General features: G+C 48.6%; 1 protein-coding gene across 3 annotated transcripts in view; it reads left to right on the forward strand.

The window, feature by feature from the left end:
• Positions 1-12534, forward strand: part of LOC122932669 (retinol dehydrogenase 16-like) — a 108319-nt gene that overhangs the window by 48061 nt on the left and 47724 nt on the right. Inside the window, exon 2 of one of the 3 annotated variants that reach the window (XM_044287215.1) lies at positions 5838-6300. The exons of 1 other annotated variant lie outside the window; for it this stretch is intronic. The gene's annotated coding sequence lies outside the window, so the exon portion shown is untranslated. Of the gene's footprint in view, positions 1-5837; positions 6301-6322; positions 6898-12534 lie in introns of those variants that run through there. One more of the 3 variants, XM_044287216.1, reaches the window with a different exon arrangement.

Below are 12534 nucleotides of genomic sequence, written 5' to 3' on the forward strand. Positions count from 1 at the left end.
TGGACGCTCCCCGGTGGCTATGGGTTGCAAAAGGCCCAACGGAAGGTGCCGAGGGGACTTACTCTGGGCACAAACGGAGCATGCCGCTACATGCGGCGATGTCGGAACGTAGAGAAGGCCACCAGAACAGACGTGAAACATCCCAGGACAGCTGATTCTTTCCAGGATGCCCCGCGGCCTTGGAGTTATGGTAGGTTCGCAACAACCGAGTGCGCAACTCCTCAGGCACAAAACATCTGCCGTTGGGTCTCCCAGAGGGAGCACCAGATTGAGCCTCCAAAATCTGCTCACCCAGGGGAGAGGTCAGGCTGGTGCGAATGGCGGCCAGGATCTGATTCGGAGGTATGACCGAAGTCGGAATCGACTCCTCCCCGGACAGCTCGGAGTACTGCTGTGATAAGGCATCCGCTCTGATGTTCTTGGAACCGGGTAGGTAGGAGACCACGTAATTAAAACGTGACAAGAACAGAGCCCATCTGGCCTGACGTGGTGTCAATCTCTTGGCCTCAGAGAGGTAGGTCAGATTCTTGTGGTCCGTCAGGATGAGAACCGGAACCACCGAGCCCTCGAGCAAGTGCCTCCATTCTTTAAGGGCCTGCACGATGGCCAATAGCTCCCTGTCTCCAATCTGATAGTTGCACTCCGCGGAAGACAGTTTCCGGGAGTAAAACCCACAAGGAAGCAGAGGACCCTCTGGTGTTCTACGCTGAGACAGAAGGGCGCCTACTCCCGTCTCAGACGCGTCCACCTCGAGGACAAAAGGCAACCCAGGGTTGGGATGCGACAGAATCGGAGCCGACACAAAGGCGGACTTTAGAGCCTCAAAAGCTCGGATGGCCTCGAGCGGCCAGACCTGGGGATTACTGCCCTTCCTGGTCAGATCCGTGAGAGGCTTGGCTAGCATGGAAAAGTCCCTGATGAACTTCCGATAATAATTGGCGAAGCCCAAAAAGCGCTGCAGGGCACGAAGACCACTGGGCTGGGGCCACTGTAAGACAGCCGAAACCTTCTCAGGATCCATGGAGAACCCCTCAGCGGAAATGATGTAACCTAAGAAGGTTACCTGGGATCGGTGAAATTCGCATTTCTCAAGCTTACCGAACAGCTTGTTCTCTCGTAACCGTTGCAACACACGTCTGACATCCAGAATGTGGGCCTCCATGGATTCAGAATATACCAAGATGACATCCAAATAGACCACCACACACTGCTGCAACAGGTCACGGAAAACATCGTTGATGAATTCCTGGAAGACTGCGGGCGCATTGCACAACCCAAAGGGCATAACCAAGGATTCATAATGACCGGTCCTGGTGTTAAACGCGGTCTTCCACTCATCGCCCGCCTTGATCCTTACCAGGTTATATGCCGCCCTCAGGTCGAGTTTGGTAAAGACCGTGGCCCCTTTGAGGCGATCGAACAGCTCGGAAATCAAGGGTATCGGGTAAGCGTTCTTGATCGTGATGCGATTGAGACCCCTGTAATCGATGCAAGGCCTCAACTCACCGCCCTTCTTTTTCCCAAAGAAAAATCCAGCCCCTGCCGGGGACGAGGATTTGCGAATGTGTCCGCGTGAAAGCGCCTCCCTCACGTACTCCTCCATGGCCTCATTCTCCGCTACCGACAGTGGATAGACTTTGCCACGAGGAGGAACGGCACCAGATTGTAACTCTATGGCACAATCGTATGGGCGGTGCGGAGGTAGGGCAACCGCACGCACCTTATCGAATACATTCCGGTACTCCTCGTATTCAGGAGGCAACAGAGAGTCCGAGGAAGTACACAGCAACTTGACAGGCCCATGGAAGCAACTAGCCCCACACTGCGGTGACCACGAGAGGATCTCGGCCGATCTCCAATCGAAAGTCGGATTATGCTTCTGGAGCCAGGGGTACCCCAAGACCACCGAGTAGTGCGGAGACAAAATAACCTGGAGACAGACCGACTCTCTGTGAACGGCACCAATGGCCATCCCCACTAGAAGGGTCTCCTGAGTCACGTGTGGCGGCAGAAGGGGTCTGCCGTCTATCGCCTCAAGAGCCAGTGGGGAACCTCGAGGCTGCAGAGGAATGGAATTGGCGGCAGCGAACACACTATCAATGAACAAACCACCAGCACCAGAGTCCACCAACGCCTGGGTCGTCACCGAGCCCCCGACCCAGGAGAGGACAACAGTAATCAGTGGTTTGTCAACACGGGAAACCGGGGACGAGGAGACTCCACCCAAGATCTGCCCCCGACAGGATCTCAGGTGCGAGCGTTTCCCGGACGGTTCGGGCATGCCAACCGAAAATGCCCACCGAGACCACAGTACATGCATCGGCCCTCGCGTCTCCGGAGTACCCTCTCCCCCTCGGACAGGCGAGCAAACCCCAGCTGCATGGGTTCACCCCCAGGAGGCGTGGGAGGAGAGGGAGGCACGGGTGGGACAGCAAACGTAGGCGCCAATCTGTTAGAAGACCTCCGCAGGCTCTCCTTAAAGGAAGGTCTCTCCCTGAGTCTGGTGTCAATCAAAATCAGGAAAGAAATAAGAGACTCGAGCTCCACTGGTAGGTCCTTAGCTGCAACCTCATCCTTCAAGGCATCCGAGAGACCATGAGAGAAAGCAGCGACCAGAGCCTCATTATTCCAGCCCACCTCTGCTGCCAGGGTACGAAACTCAATGGCGTATTCAGCTACGGATCGTGAACCCTGTCTGATGGACATAAGGAGCTTCGCAGCAGAGGCAGCACGAGCCGGCACATCGAATACCTTCCGAAGAGAAGCAACAAAACCGGAAAACTCGGCAACCACCGGATTGTTGTTCTCCCATAAAGGGCTGGCCCAGGCCAAGGCCTTGTCCGAGAGCAGCGAGATCAAGAAGCCCACCTTTGATCTCTCAGTAGGAAAGGCATGTGGCAGCAACTCGAAATAAATGCCCACCTGGTTAAGGAAACCTCGGCACTGAGTTGGCTCTCCCCCAAAGCGCTGTGGAAGGGGGGCAGAACCGGTCATACCCCGAAACACCGCAGGCGCAGCAACAGGTGTCGGGGTAGACTCTGGCGCAACAACCGGAGCGGCAGTAGGAGCGGGCCCAGGAGCGACAACCGACCCATCGGCAACGGAAGCTAAATGAGCCGTGCGTTCAAGCAGGGTTTGCAACGCCACAGCAAACCGACCCAACAGGTGATCCTGCTGATCGTCTGGCAACCAGCGTAGGTAGCGAGGATGGCCCTGTACCGTCAGAATTCATGGCTTGGTCCTAATGTCATGGAACCATGAACCAGACGTACAACAAGAGATAAGTGGAAATAAGAAGGCTTTATTGAAAATCAAGCTGTAAGGCAGAAGTCCAAACGGATGGCTAAACCGAAGCAGGGTCTTGCGAAGCCAGAGGTCAGGAACCAGAAGGGTAGTCAGACGAAGCCTGGATCAGGAACCAGCAGGGTAGTCAGACGAAGCCTGGATCAGGAACCAACAGGGTAGTCAGACGAAGCCAGGATCAGGAACCAGAAGCAGCAGCAGTCTTAGAAGCATGTGAACACAGGAGGACCAAGCAAGGAACTGAAGCCACAGACCTCCTATATATATGAGCTAGGCATCCAGCTCCTCCCAGTGGGAAGGAGAAGCCGCAGGGTGGGAGGCTACAAGAAACCCAGAAACCAAGATGGCCGCCAGCACATGTCAAACGAAGGAGAACAGCAAGAAGGTAAGACCATGACAAAAAGAAAACCAACAGAAAAACCCTCAAGAATCAATTCTGCCATTCTGCGATTTAGGTACTGCTCTAGCCACGGACGCATGCTCGCTACCTTTACTGGCGTCCAGGCTCTTTGAAACAAACTCTTTTGTAGACGGTTTGGAGGGTAGATTCCCTCTTTTAAAGCAACGCACCATGGGGTGGCTACCTCCACAGAACGTACATTCGTGACAATATTTACATGAAGAAGGCCATTGACACTGTGATTTATTGAGCGCAAATGCCCCTCCTCAGAACAGACGACTGAGAAACGGTTGAGGACGGCTGCTGTCTAGGAGAAGAAAAGTACGTGCGCCGTGGCACCAACAAATTTAGCCACAAACCCACATCCTTTGCCTCCCAACGCATGCTAGGGTACACGGACAGTTTCTGTCTAATGCCCTCATCATTATACGAAAACCAACAAACTCCTCCAAAACTCTTATAAGTATCTAAAACATTATCCAAATGCTGAAATAGACCAGAACATTTTTGAGGGAATTTTTCTCCCATTACACTACAGAAAATGCAATAAGCATTTTTAAAAGTCTGAGGGATCGGACGCCTTCTGTGTTCCTCTGATTTTTCTTCACGTTTATCTAATTTAACTACAAATTCCTTAGATGCAGGCAACAGAGGTAAAATATCCACAAATTAATTTCTCCATATCTTCTCTTTAACTGATATGGATAAATGAAAACCTAAAGGAGATATATCACAAGGGAGAGCCTCCTTATAACAAGTTTCTGCCACTCCCTATCTTTTCGAAAATATGGAGGGAATTGTCACTGTCAGAATCCTGACCGTCCCTCTGCCCTGCCGACCACCACGCAGAAGCGACATCATCCGCTAAAGCTGTCAGCTCAGGGGGGGAGAGAAAGGAGGCATCATACCCTGCAAAGAAGAAAGGACAGAGGACAAAGACGCAAGGACAGGTGCCAAGCCACTAAGGCCCTCACCTGTCACGGCCATGGTCATGGTCGTGACTCCTGAACCGCACGCTGTTGCCTTTGGTCTGGTTTGGTTATTCAACCACAGGTGAGGGCCGTTAGTATTTTACCTCACTTGTGGTTGCTGCTGGCAACATAAGGTATGTGGCAGTAGAGCACCTGGAGCTGGTTGCTAGGCTGCTTGCTGTCATAGCATGCGGTTGTCTCAGGCAACTTGTGTTATATGGTGTAGACGAGGTTTATGTATATGTGCACTTTCCCTTTAAGTGGCTTCACTACCCTGTCTGGTCTTGGAAGGGTTAATTCCCTTTCCAGTGTGGGTGTGGCCGCTTTGGCTATTTAGCTTCCTGCTGGCTGGCAGAAGCTGAGGGGTACTTCAGCCATGCAGTTTTGCTGGAGTCATTAATCTGGTATCCTTATACCATCTCTCCAGTGAGGGCCACCCTTGCGGTCATAAAAACATGTGGTGATGTTATGCTTTATGTTGGTTTCCTTTCTATGTTTAATGGATCTGGGTTCCTGTGTGTTTATGTGTGTGTGCTGTGTCCATTTATGTCTGGTGTGGACATCAGCTTGTGAGCACGGGATCCAGTCAGCAAGGCTGTGGCAGGTAGGTTTGGAACTAGAGTAGTTCACCTGCCATATCCATATTTCTGTATATTGTTCCCCTTCCTTGCAGTTTGGCCAGTTGAGACTCCTGTTTCTCCGCGTCCAGGAGGAACAGGTCATCTACTCAGCTCCTAGCTCAGGGATCTGCAGAGGGTTAGTAGGGATCCGAGGTTCCTGAGTATGAGCCCTCCTACCATCTGGGTCGGCCCATACAGCTAGGAGTCAGGGTCAGAGTTAGGGACACATTAGGAGGTGACCTGCTCCCTAATTCAGTTGTCCTGGCCAAGCTGCTTCCACATATGTGAAACATTGCACGGCTGAGGGTTTCCCCCATCCTCAGCCGTGACATCACCATCAGAAGCTGCCCCAGTCCTGCATGCAGGGGCAGATGCCGTCACCTCCGGCGGCTGAGATTGATCCTCCTGGCACGCATCCGCCTGCTGCTCAAGACCAGGGTGGAGCTGCTGGGCTGAACGCTGCACCCGCTGGCTACGAGTCCTGTGTCTGCGACCCATCCTGTACTGTGAAGATGCTAATTCCCCCGCTTGTCTGTCTTCCAGGGTGGACAACAAGGAGCTTCCTTGCTGAGAGGGAACACCGGAACCATCAAGGATGCCAAAGTTCCTCGGGAACACCGGAACCATCAAGGATGCCAAAGTTCCTCGGGAACACAGAAAGCTGCAGCACAACCGGATGTGACGTCACTCCCGCACTGCTACTTCCGGACCGAATGTCAGATGCATGGCGCTTCTCAGCTCTTCGCCGCTCCATGATGGACCTAGAAGAAGAGAAACGGGTGAGCTGCCTCCTCTTACACTGAGAAGAGCGCAGCACAGGTAAGGCAGCAGGAAGGCTCACAGTCTCCGTCACAGTGCAGGAAGAGGTCCCGGCATCCGCAACTCCTACCGCTCCAGGCAATGCCGGCATCGAAGACGCAAGGTCAGACAGACAGGCCTCCAACCAGGCGGACGTTCCCTCATTTTCAGCACGTCTCCGGAACGCAGAAATTAGATCCTTCATCAGGTAAGAGACCGGGCTGGACGCAAGAACGAAGGAAAGTCGACCGAAGGGGACACAGGCAGGAAGCAGCTCCTCACTTGCGGCTTGGCTGAGAGCAATAGAACTGTCAGCCACCACAATATATATACACAAAACTGCTCCCCCACAAAAGTACACCGCCCAATGACCTAACTGTTGCTGGGCATCAACATTTACTCTGCCCAGCAATGACACCCCATAGGTGACCTTACCAGCCAATCCCCATCATCTACCCAGAGACAATGGCTATTTTTAACCAACTTAACCACCACCTTTGGCGGGAAAATTCCAGCTAAATCGGCCATAAACCATATAGGATTATCAAAATCCCATGAGAATCCCTCCATAAAAATGTTTTGGGATCCTATCAGTTTGTTCTGTTGCTCAGAAGAACTTCAGTTTTATTTTCATGTTGGAGTTTGGAGCGTTACAGATTAAAAAAAATTCTGGCAATTGTAAGAGAGCAAAGAGAACAGTCCCTCATGACTTGGAAAAGGGAGGGTCAGAACAACGTACTTTATCTCCCTTATTTCAGAACTGTTTTTCTCTGACTGTGCACAGCTTTGTTCGTACAACACTGAGGTAAGAGAGAGTGTTTTTTTTGTACCTTTGTGAAATATTCCCAGTATGTCAGAAGCTCTCACTTTTAACCCCTTAGTGACCACGCACATTTAAAAAAAATAGCATTCCAAGAGCTATAATTAGGGATTAGCGAACCATTTCCCGAACTCGGGTTCAGTTCCCAGGAACCCGAGTTCGGGAAATTGCTTTTTTCAGTATAAATCAATTTCTGAAGTTATTATGCGAAGTAATAACTTCGGCTCTTCAGAGCCAATACATTCTAATATTGTACGAAGCTCCTGCGCCGTACAGTATTAGAATGAAGTTTTATGCGAATTGATTTCGGATGTTTCATCCAAAGTCGATTTGCTTATCCCTAGCTATAACTTATTTCTTTTCATCAATGTACTTGTATGAGGTCTTATTTTTTGCAGGACAAGTTATAGTTTTTAATGCATCATTTTAAGTACATTACATGTAATGATTGATTAAAGCAAGCTTCATAGCTAAAACCCCCTTTGCTTACATCAGTAAAAAGGCGTATTAAGGCTAAATGCACACGATCAGGATTGCATGCGGATTTTCCGTGTGGATTTGCATGCGGAAAGTCCGCACCGTAAGTTATGTACATTGTATTCTATGAGAATCTGAAATTCTCAATGCACACGATGCAGATTTTTTCCGCGCGGATTTTGACCTGCGGTGCAGATTTTAAAAGCACGTCAATTTATTTTATTTTTCCTGACCGCACAGATTTGCCTGCGAACACCTGTGGATTTCAGTGCTGATTCTCTGCACATGAATCCTGAACGTGTGCATGTACCCTTAGTGGTCACTAAGGGGTACAAAAACAGATGATCGGTTTGCAAGGAGCTATACCAAAGTTATGCTCAGCGAGTAGTAAATTGAAAAGTGATCTAGGGTACAAATTTAAAGCATTCCTCTATAACGGTATCTTCACAGCAGTAAAAACTGTGCAGACTTGTAAAAGAGTTTCCTGGCAATATGCTGGAGAAGCATAACCCTTTAACATCGAATACATACCAGGGAGGGTCACATCAGGACACACAACTTTGTTAAAGGGGTTGTCTCAACTCAGCAGTTAAGGGATGGTACTGTTTCCCAGCCCTGGACTAACTGCAGCCAGTGGGGGCAGAGACTTCCAGTTTGATGGCACAGGCAAACCTGTGCCTGCGCGTTCCCACAGCTGCTAGTCGTTGGTGTGCAAGTGCACAATGTTATATCTACATTTTCATAGTGATAACGGTGCTTCATAGGGACCCCTGATAATGGCAGCTATGATCCTTCTGCCATGCTTTGTAAAGAACTTCCAGGGCTAAAGCGCAAGCCCTGCAAGTTTATTACATGTCATCAGTCACATGATGACAGATTGCTGTAGTAATGTGTATTACAGATCCAATCCTGGACTACTGAGCGAGTCCCGGACCTGTAATGCTTTCTGTCTGTGAGCAGCTAAGAGCTGCCCTGAAGCAGTTCTACACAGAATACCAGTGATGATGTGAGGTGGCCGGTGTTCTAACAAAAATCCTTATTTCGTGAAAATACCTAACCCCTCGTGACTTCTGGGGGTGTGCGCCTCAACTTCCGGGGGTGTGCGCCTCAGCACAAGCGCGCTACCACGGCACGGGTAAGGTAAAATCACATCACACGTGCGCCCTCAGGGGTAAGGAGATCTGACTGACTTTTCACCTTACCCTGACACTGCGCATGCGCGGATTGTGAAATCTCCTTTTGCTCCCAGCACCATCAGCCATCCGGGGAGTGGGTGGTGGGTGCAGCATAATGGGGGGGGGCATAACCCTAACCCTAAACCCTAACTCTTGTGAGGGTAAGGAGATTTCACAGTTTGTGCGGGAGGAAAGTCGGGAACAGAGGAGCGCTGCGCGGGACGGGACCTCACGGGTGTGGGCCACCTCCAGCCTGTGTATGACTGGGCAGCCTGCAGAGAGCCGGCGTGTGCACTTGAAGCCAGGAGCAGAGCAAGTTTGTTCGGGAAGCTGAAGGATAGTAGAGGACGAGCTGCTGGGGACTCCCTGTGTGAGAGTGTGGCACCTGCACAGTGTAAACTTGGCATGGAGGATCCGGTTCGGCTGGGGCAGGCTATGGGCACAGGTGTACGGCAGTTATTTGTATATAGGAGATCCTGGCACAGAGACGGATCTGCATTATTATCTAAATGGATCACCTGCAGATTATTCCCAGTCTTGTAGAGGATATGTCTGCACCTTCAGTCCTTTGACAGTAGTTATTAACCCCTTAGGGGGCTGCTGAAAGGGTTAATAAATACTGTGAATGGTCCCCCCCGGGGGTGATGGGGGGCATGGATTCCCATAGGTTGGCGTGGTTACCGGTTTGGGGGCGTGATCGGTGAGGTCCAGCTTTCTTGGGTGAAGTCAGTGGCCACCTTACTGTAACCCCTGACAACGATCAATGAATAAAGGGTTGAATAATAAAAAATTATCCAAAAGGAGGAAGTTTGGCTAAAGGACCTATTTTAGAAAGTGGCTTCATTTGACAAGTTGGACATTCGGTGAGACAAGCCCTTTAAGTGTTTCATTGGTCAGCGAAATATGTCAAATCTACAATTTAAGCATGCAGAACATTACAGATCTGGATTCTATATCTCCTGATGACCAGCTGTTACCACCAAAGAAACTTTGGTCTGAGAGCCCACAAATGTAGAATCACAGGCCAGCCATTCAAATGAATGGCTGACCATGTAATGTATGTATGGGCAGAGTCTGCCAGATCAGGGCATCCCCCTATGCCTTAATAAAATATGGACAGGGTTGTCTTTGACACAAATAGTGTTGATCACGAATATTCAAATTGAAAATTTTTATTGCTACTATAGGTACTTCGAAAATTTGCGAATATTTAGAATATAGTGATATATATTCGTAATTTCGAATATTCAAGTTTTTTTATAGCGAATGTTCGTAATGCAAATTTTTATTGAAAATTTTTCAATTGCTGAGGAACAATATGATTCCTCCCTGCTTTTTGCTTGTGGGCCAATGACTCATTGGCCAAGAAGCAGGGAGGAATCATGACTTTAAATAAGAAAAATTATGAATATTCTAAAAAACAAATATATTAGTTTTTTTGAATATTCGTAATATTCTAAAACAAGAATATATAGCAATATAGCGAATATTAGAAAAAAAAAACTAATATAGAGCAATTTAGCTAATATAGTGGTATAATCTTCTTTGTCTAATAGTTGTAATTTTTTTCTCATCTGAAGTTCAGATTGAAAAAAAAATTCAACTATTGGAAAAAAGATTATAGCACTACATTAGCTAAATTGCTCTATATTCTTTATTTATTTTTTCCGAATATTTGCTATATTGCTATATATTCTTGTTTTAGAATATTACGAATATTCAAAAAAACTAATATTAGTTTTATATTAATGAATGTTATATTAATGAATATTCGTAATATTCTAAAACAGTGATGTCCAACCTACGGCCCGCGGGCCAAATGCGGCCCGCGAAGCCGTGTTATGCGTCCCGCGCAGTGACAGGACTTTATCAGTGCAGGGCGCGCTGCGAACGGCACAGGCAGCAAAGCGATGCTGCCTGTGCCTGCAATCTCCCCGCCCAGCGCCGCCTCCTAGCTAATTTATTCACTGCACTTGCCTCTGTGAAATTGAAGAGAAGCGCCGTAATCTCGCACAGGCGCACTGGCAGAGGCATTGAAGTGCGCATGCACAGTCTTCCTGGCCTCTGCCAGTGCGCCTTTGCGAGATTACGGCGCTTCTCTTCAATTTCACAGAGGCAAGTGCAGTGAATAAATTAGCTAGGAAGCGGCTCTGGGTGGGGGGATATCTGTGGACGACACTGAGGGGGATATCTGTGGACGACAGTGAGGGGGATATCTGTGGACGACAGTGAGGGGGATATCTGTGGACGACAGTGAGGGGGATATCTGTGGACGACACTGAGGGGGATATCTGTGGACGACAGTGAGGGGGATATCTGTGGACGACAGTGAGGGGGATATCTGTGGACGACAGTGAGGGGGATATCTGTGGACGACAGTGAGGGGGATATCTGTGGACGACACTGAAGGGGGGATCTGTGGACGACACTGAAGGGGGGATCTGTGGACGACATTGAAGGGGGGATCTGTGGACGACACTTAGGGGGCTGTTGGGGTGGGAGGTCCTGGGGGGTATTTGGGTGGGAGCTCTGGAAGGGGTTGGAGATCCGATAGGTATGTGGGGGTGGGAGATCCGGGAGGGGGGGCCATACATTTTTTTGCTATGGGGCCCAGTATGGGGCCTAGTTTGCTATGGGGCCCTGATTGTTAAGATTGGGCGGGCACTGGAGCGATAGAGCGCCCTGCTATAGGAGAAGCCGGCTGGAGATGAAAGGAGGAGGGGCTCCTGGTGGTGTTGGGCACACGGCGCAAGCATGGCGGTGGAGAATCTGACTGAAGCCTAAAGACCAGACATCAAGGTAGACCTGCAGAAGAAGGTGACAGCGCAGTATGTGATGTATACATGTGTGTAATGTATGTAGAGGAGTGTGTGATCATCACATACTGCACTACATACATTACACACATGTATACATCACATGCCCCCTCACAGTAATAATGCCAAGATATATGCCCTCTTCACAGATGTAATGCTCACACATGCCCCCTCACAGTAGTTATGCCCAGATATGTGCCCCCTCACAGTAGTTATGCCTAGATATGTGCCCTCTTCACAGTAGTTATGCCCTAATATGTGCCCTCCTTACAGTAGTTATACCCTGATATGTGCCCCCTCACATTAGTTATGCCAGATATGTGCCCTCTTCACAGTAGTAATGCTTACTCGTGCCCCTTCACAGTAGTTATGCCCTAATATGTGCCCTCCTCACAGCTCACAGTAGTTATATCCTGATATGTGCCCTCCTCACAGTAGTTATACCCTGATATGTGCCCTCTTCACAGTAGTAATGCTCACACGTGCCCCCTCACAGCATTTGCATTTCTTTCTGACAAAGCTACCTGGTTCCGGCCCGCGAAATTTATACCAAGTCTAGTGCGGTTCTCAGATGAAAAATGGTTGGGCGCCACTGTTCTAAAACAAGAATATATAGCAATATAGCGAACATTAGAAAAAAATATATATTTAGCTAATATAGTGCTATAATTTTCTTTGTCTAATAGTTGTAATTTTTTTCTCATCTGAAGTTCAGATTGAACTTTTTTTATTGAAAAAAAAATTATAGCACTATATTAGCTAAATTGCTCTATATTCTTTTTTTTTTTATATTCGCTATATTGCTATATATTTTTGTTTTAGAATATTAGGAATATTCGAAAAAACAAATATATTCGATATAGTGCTATGACTCATTGGCCCACAAGCAAGAAGCGGGGAGGAATCATTTTTTTGCTCGGCAATTGGAAAATTTGCGATATTGTGCGATCATTACCTTGTTGATTTTTCGAGGAAAAAAAATCGTAGAATATAATAGACCGTCCACAAATATATATCTCTGTTACATCTGTCTATTCCTTTCCCCATTAGTACTGTGGCTGAACAGCAGCTTATTCAGCTCTGCTACATCTGATTCTCTCTTCCACCAGCATTGATTCTACAGTCGTGGCCAAATGTTTTGAGAATGACACAAA

Source organism: Bufo gargarizans, chromosome 3 (genome assembly GCF_014858855.1).
Source record: "Bufo gargarizans isolate SCDJY-AF-19 chromosome 3, ASM1485885v1, whole genome shotgun sequence".
Taxonomy (NCBI): Eukaryota; Metazoa; Chordata; class Amphibia; order Anura; family Bufonidae; genus Bufo; species Bufo gargarizans.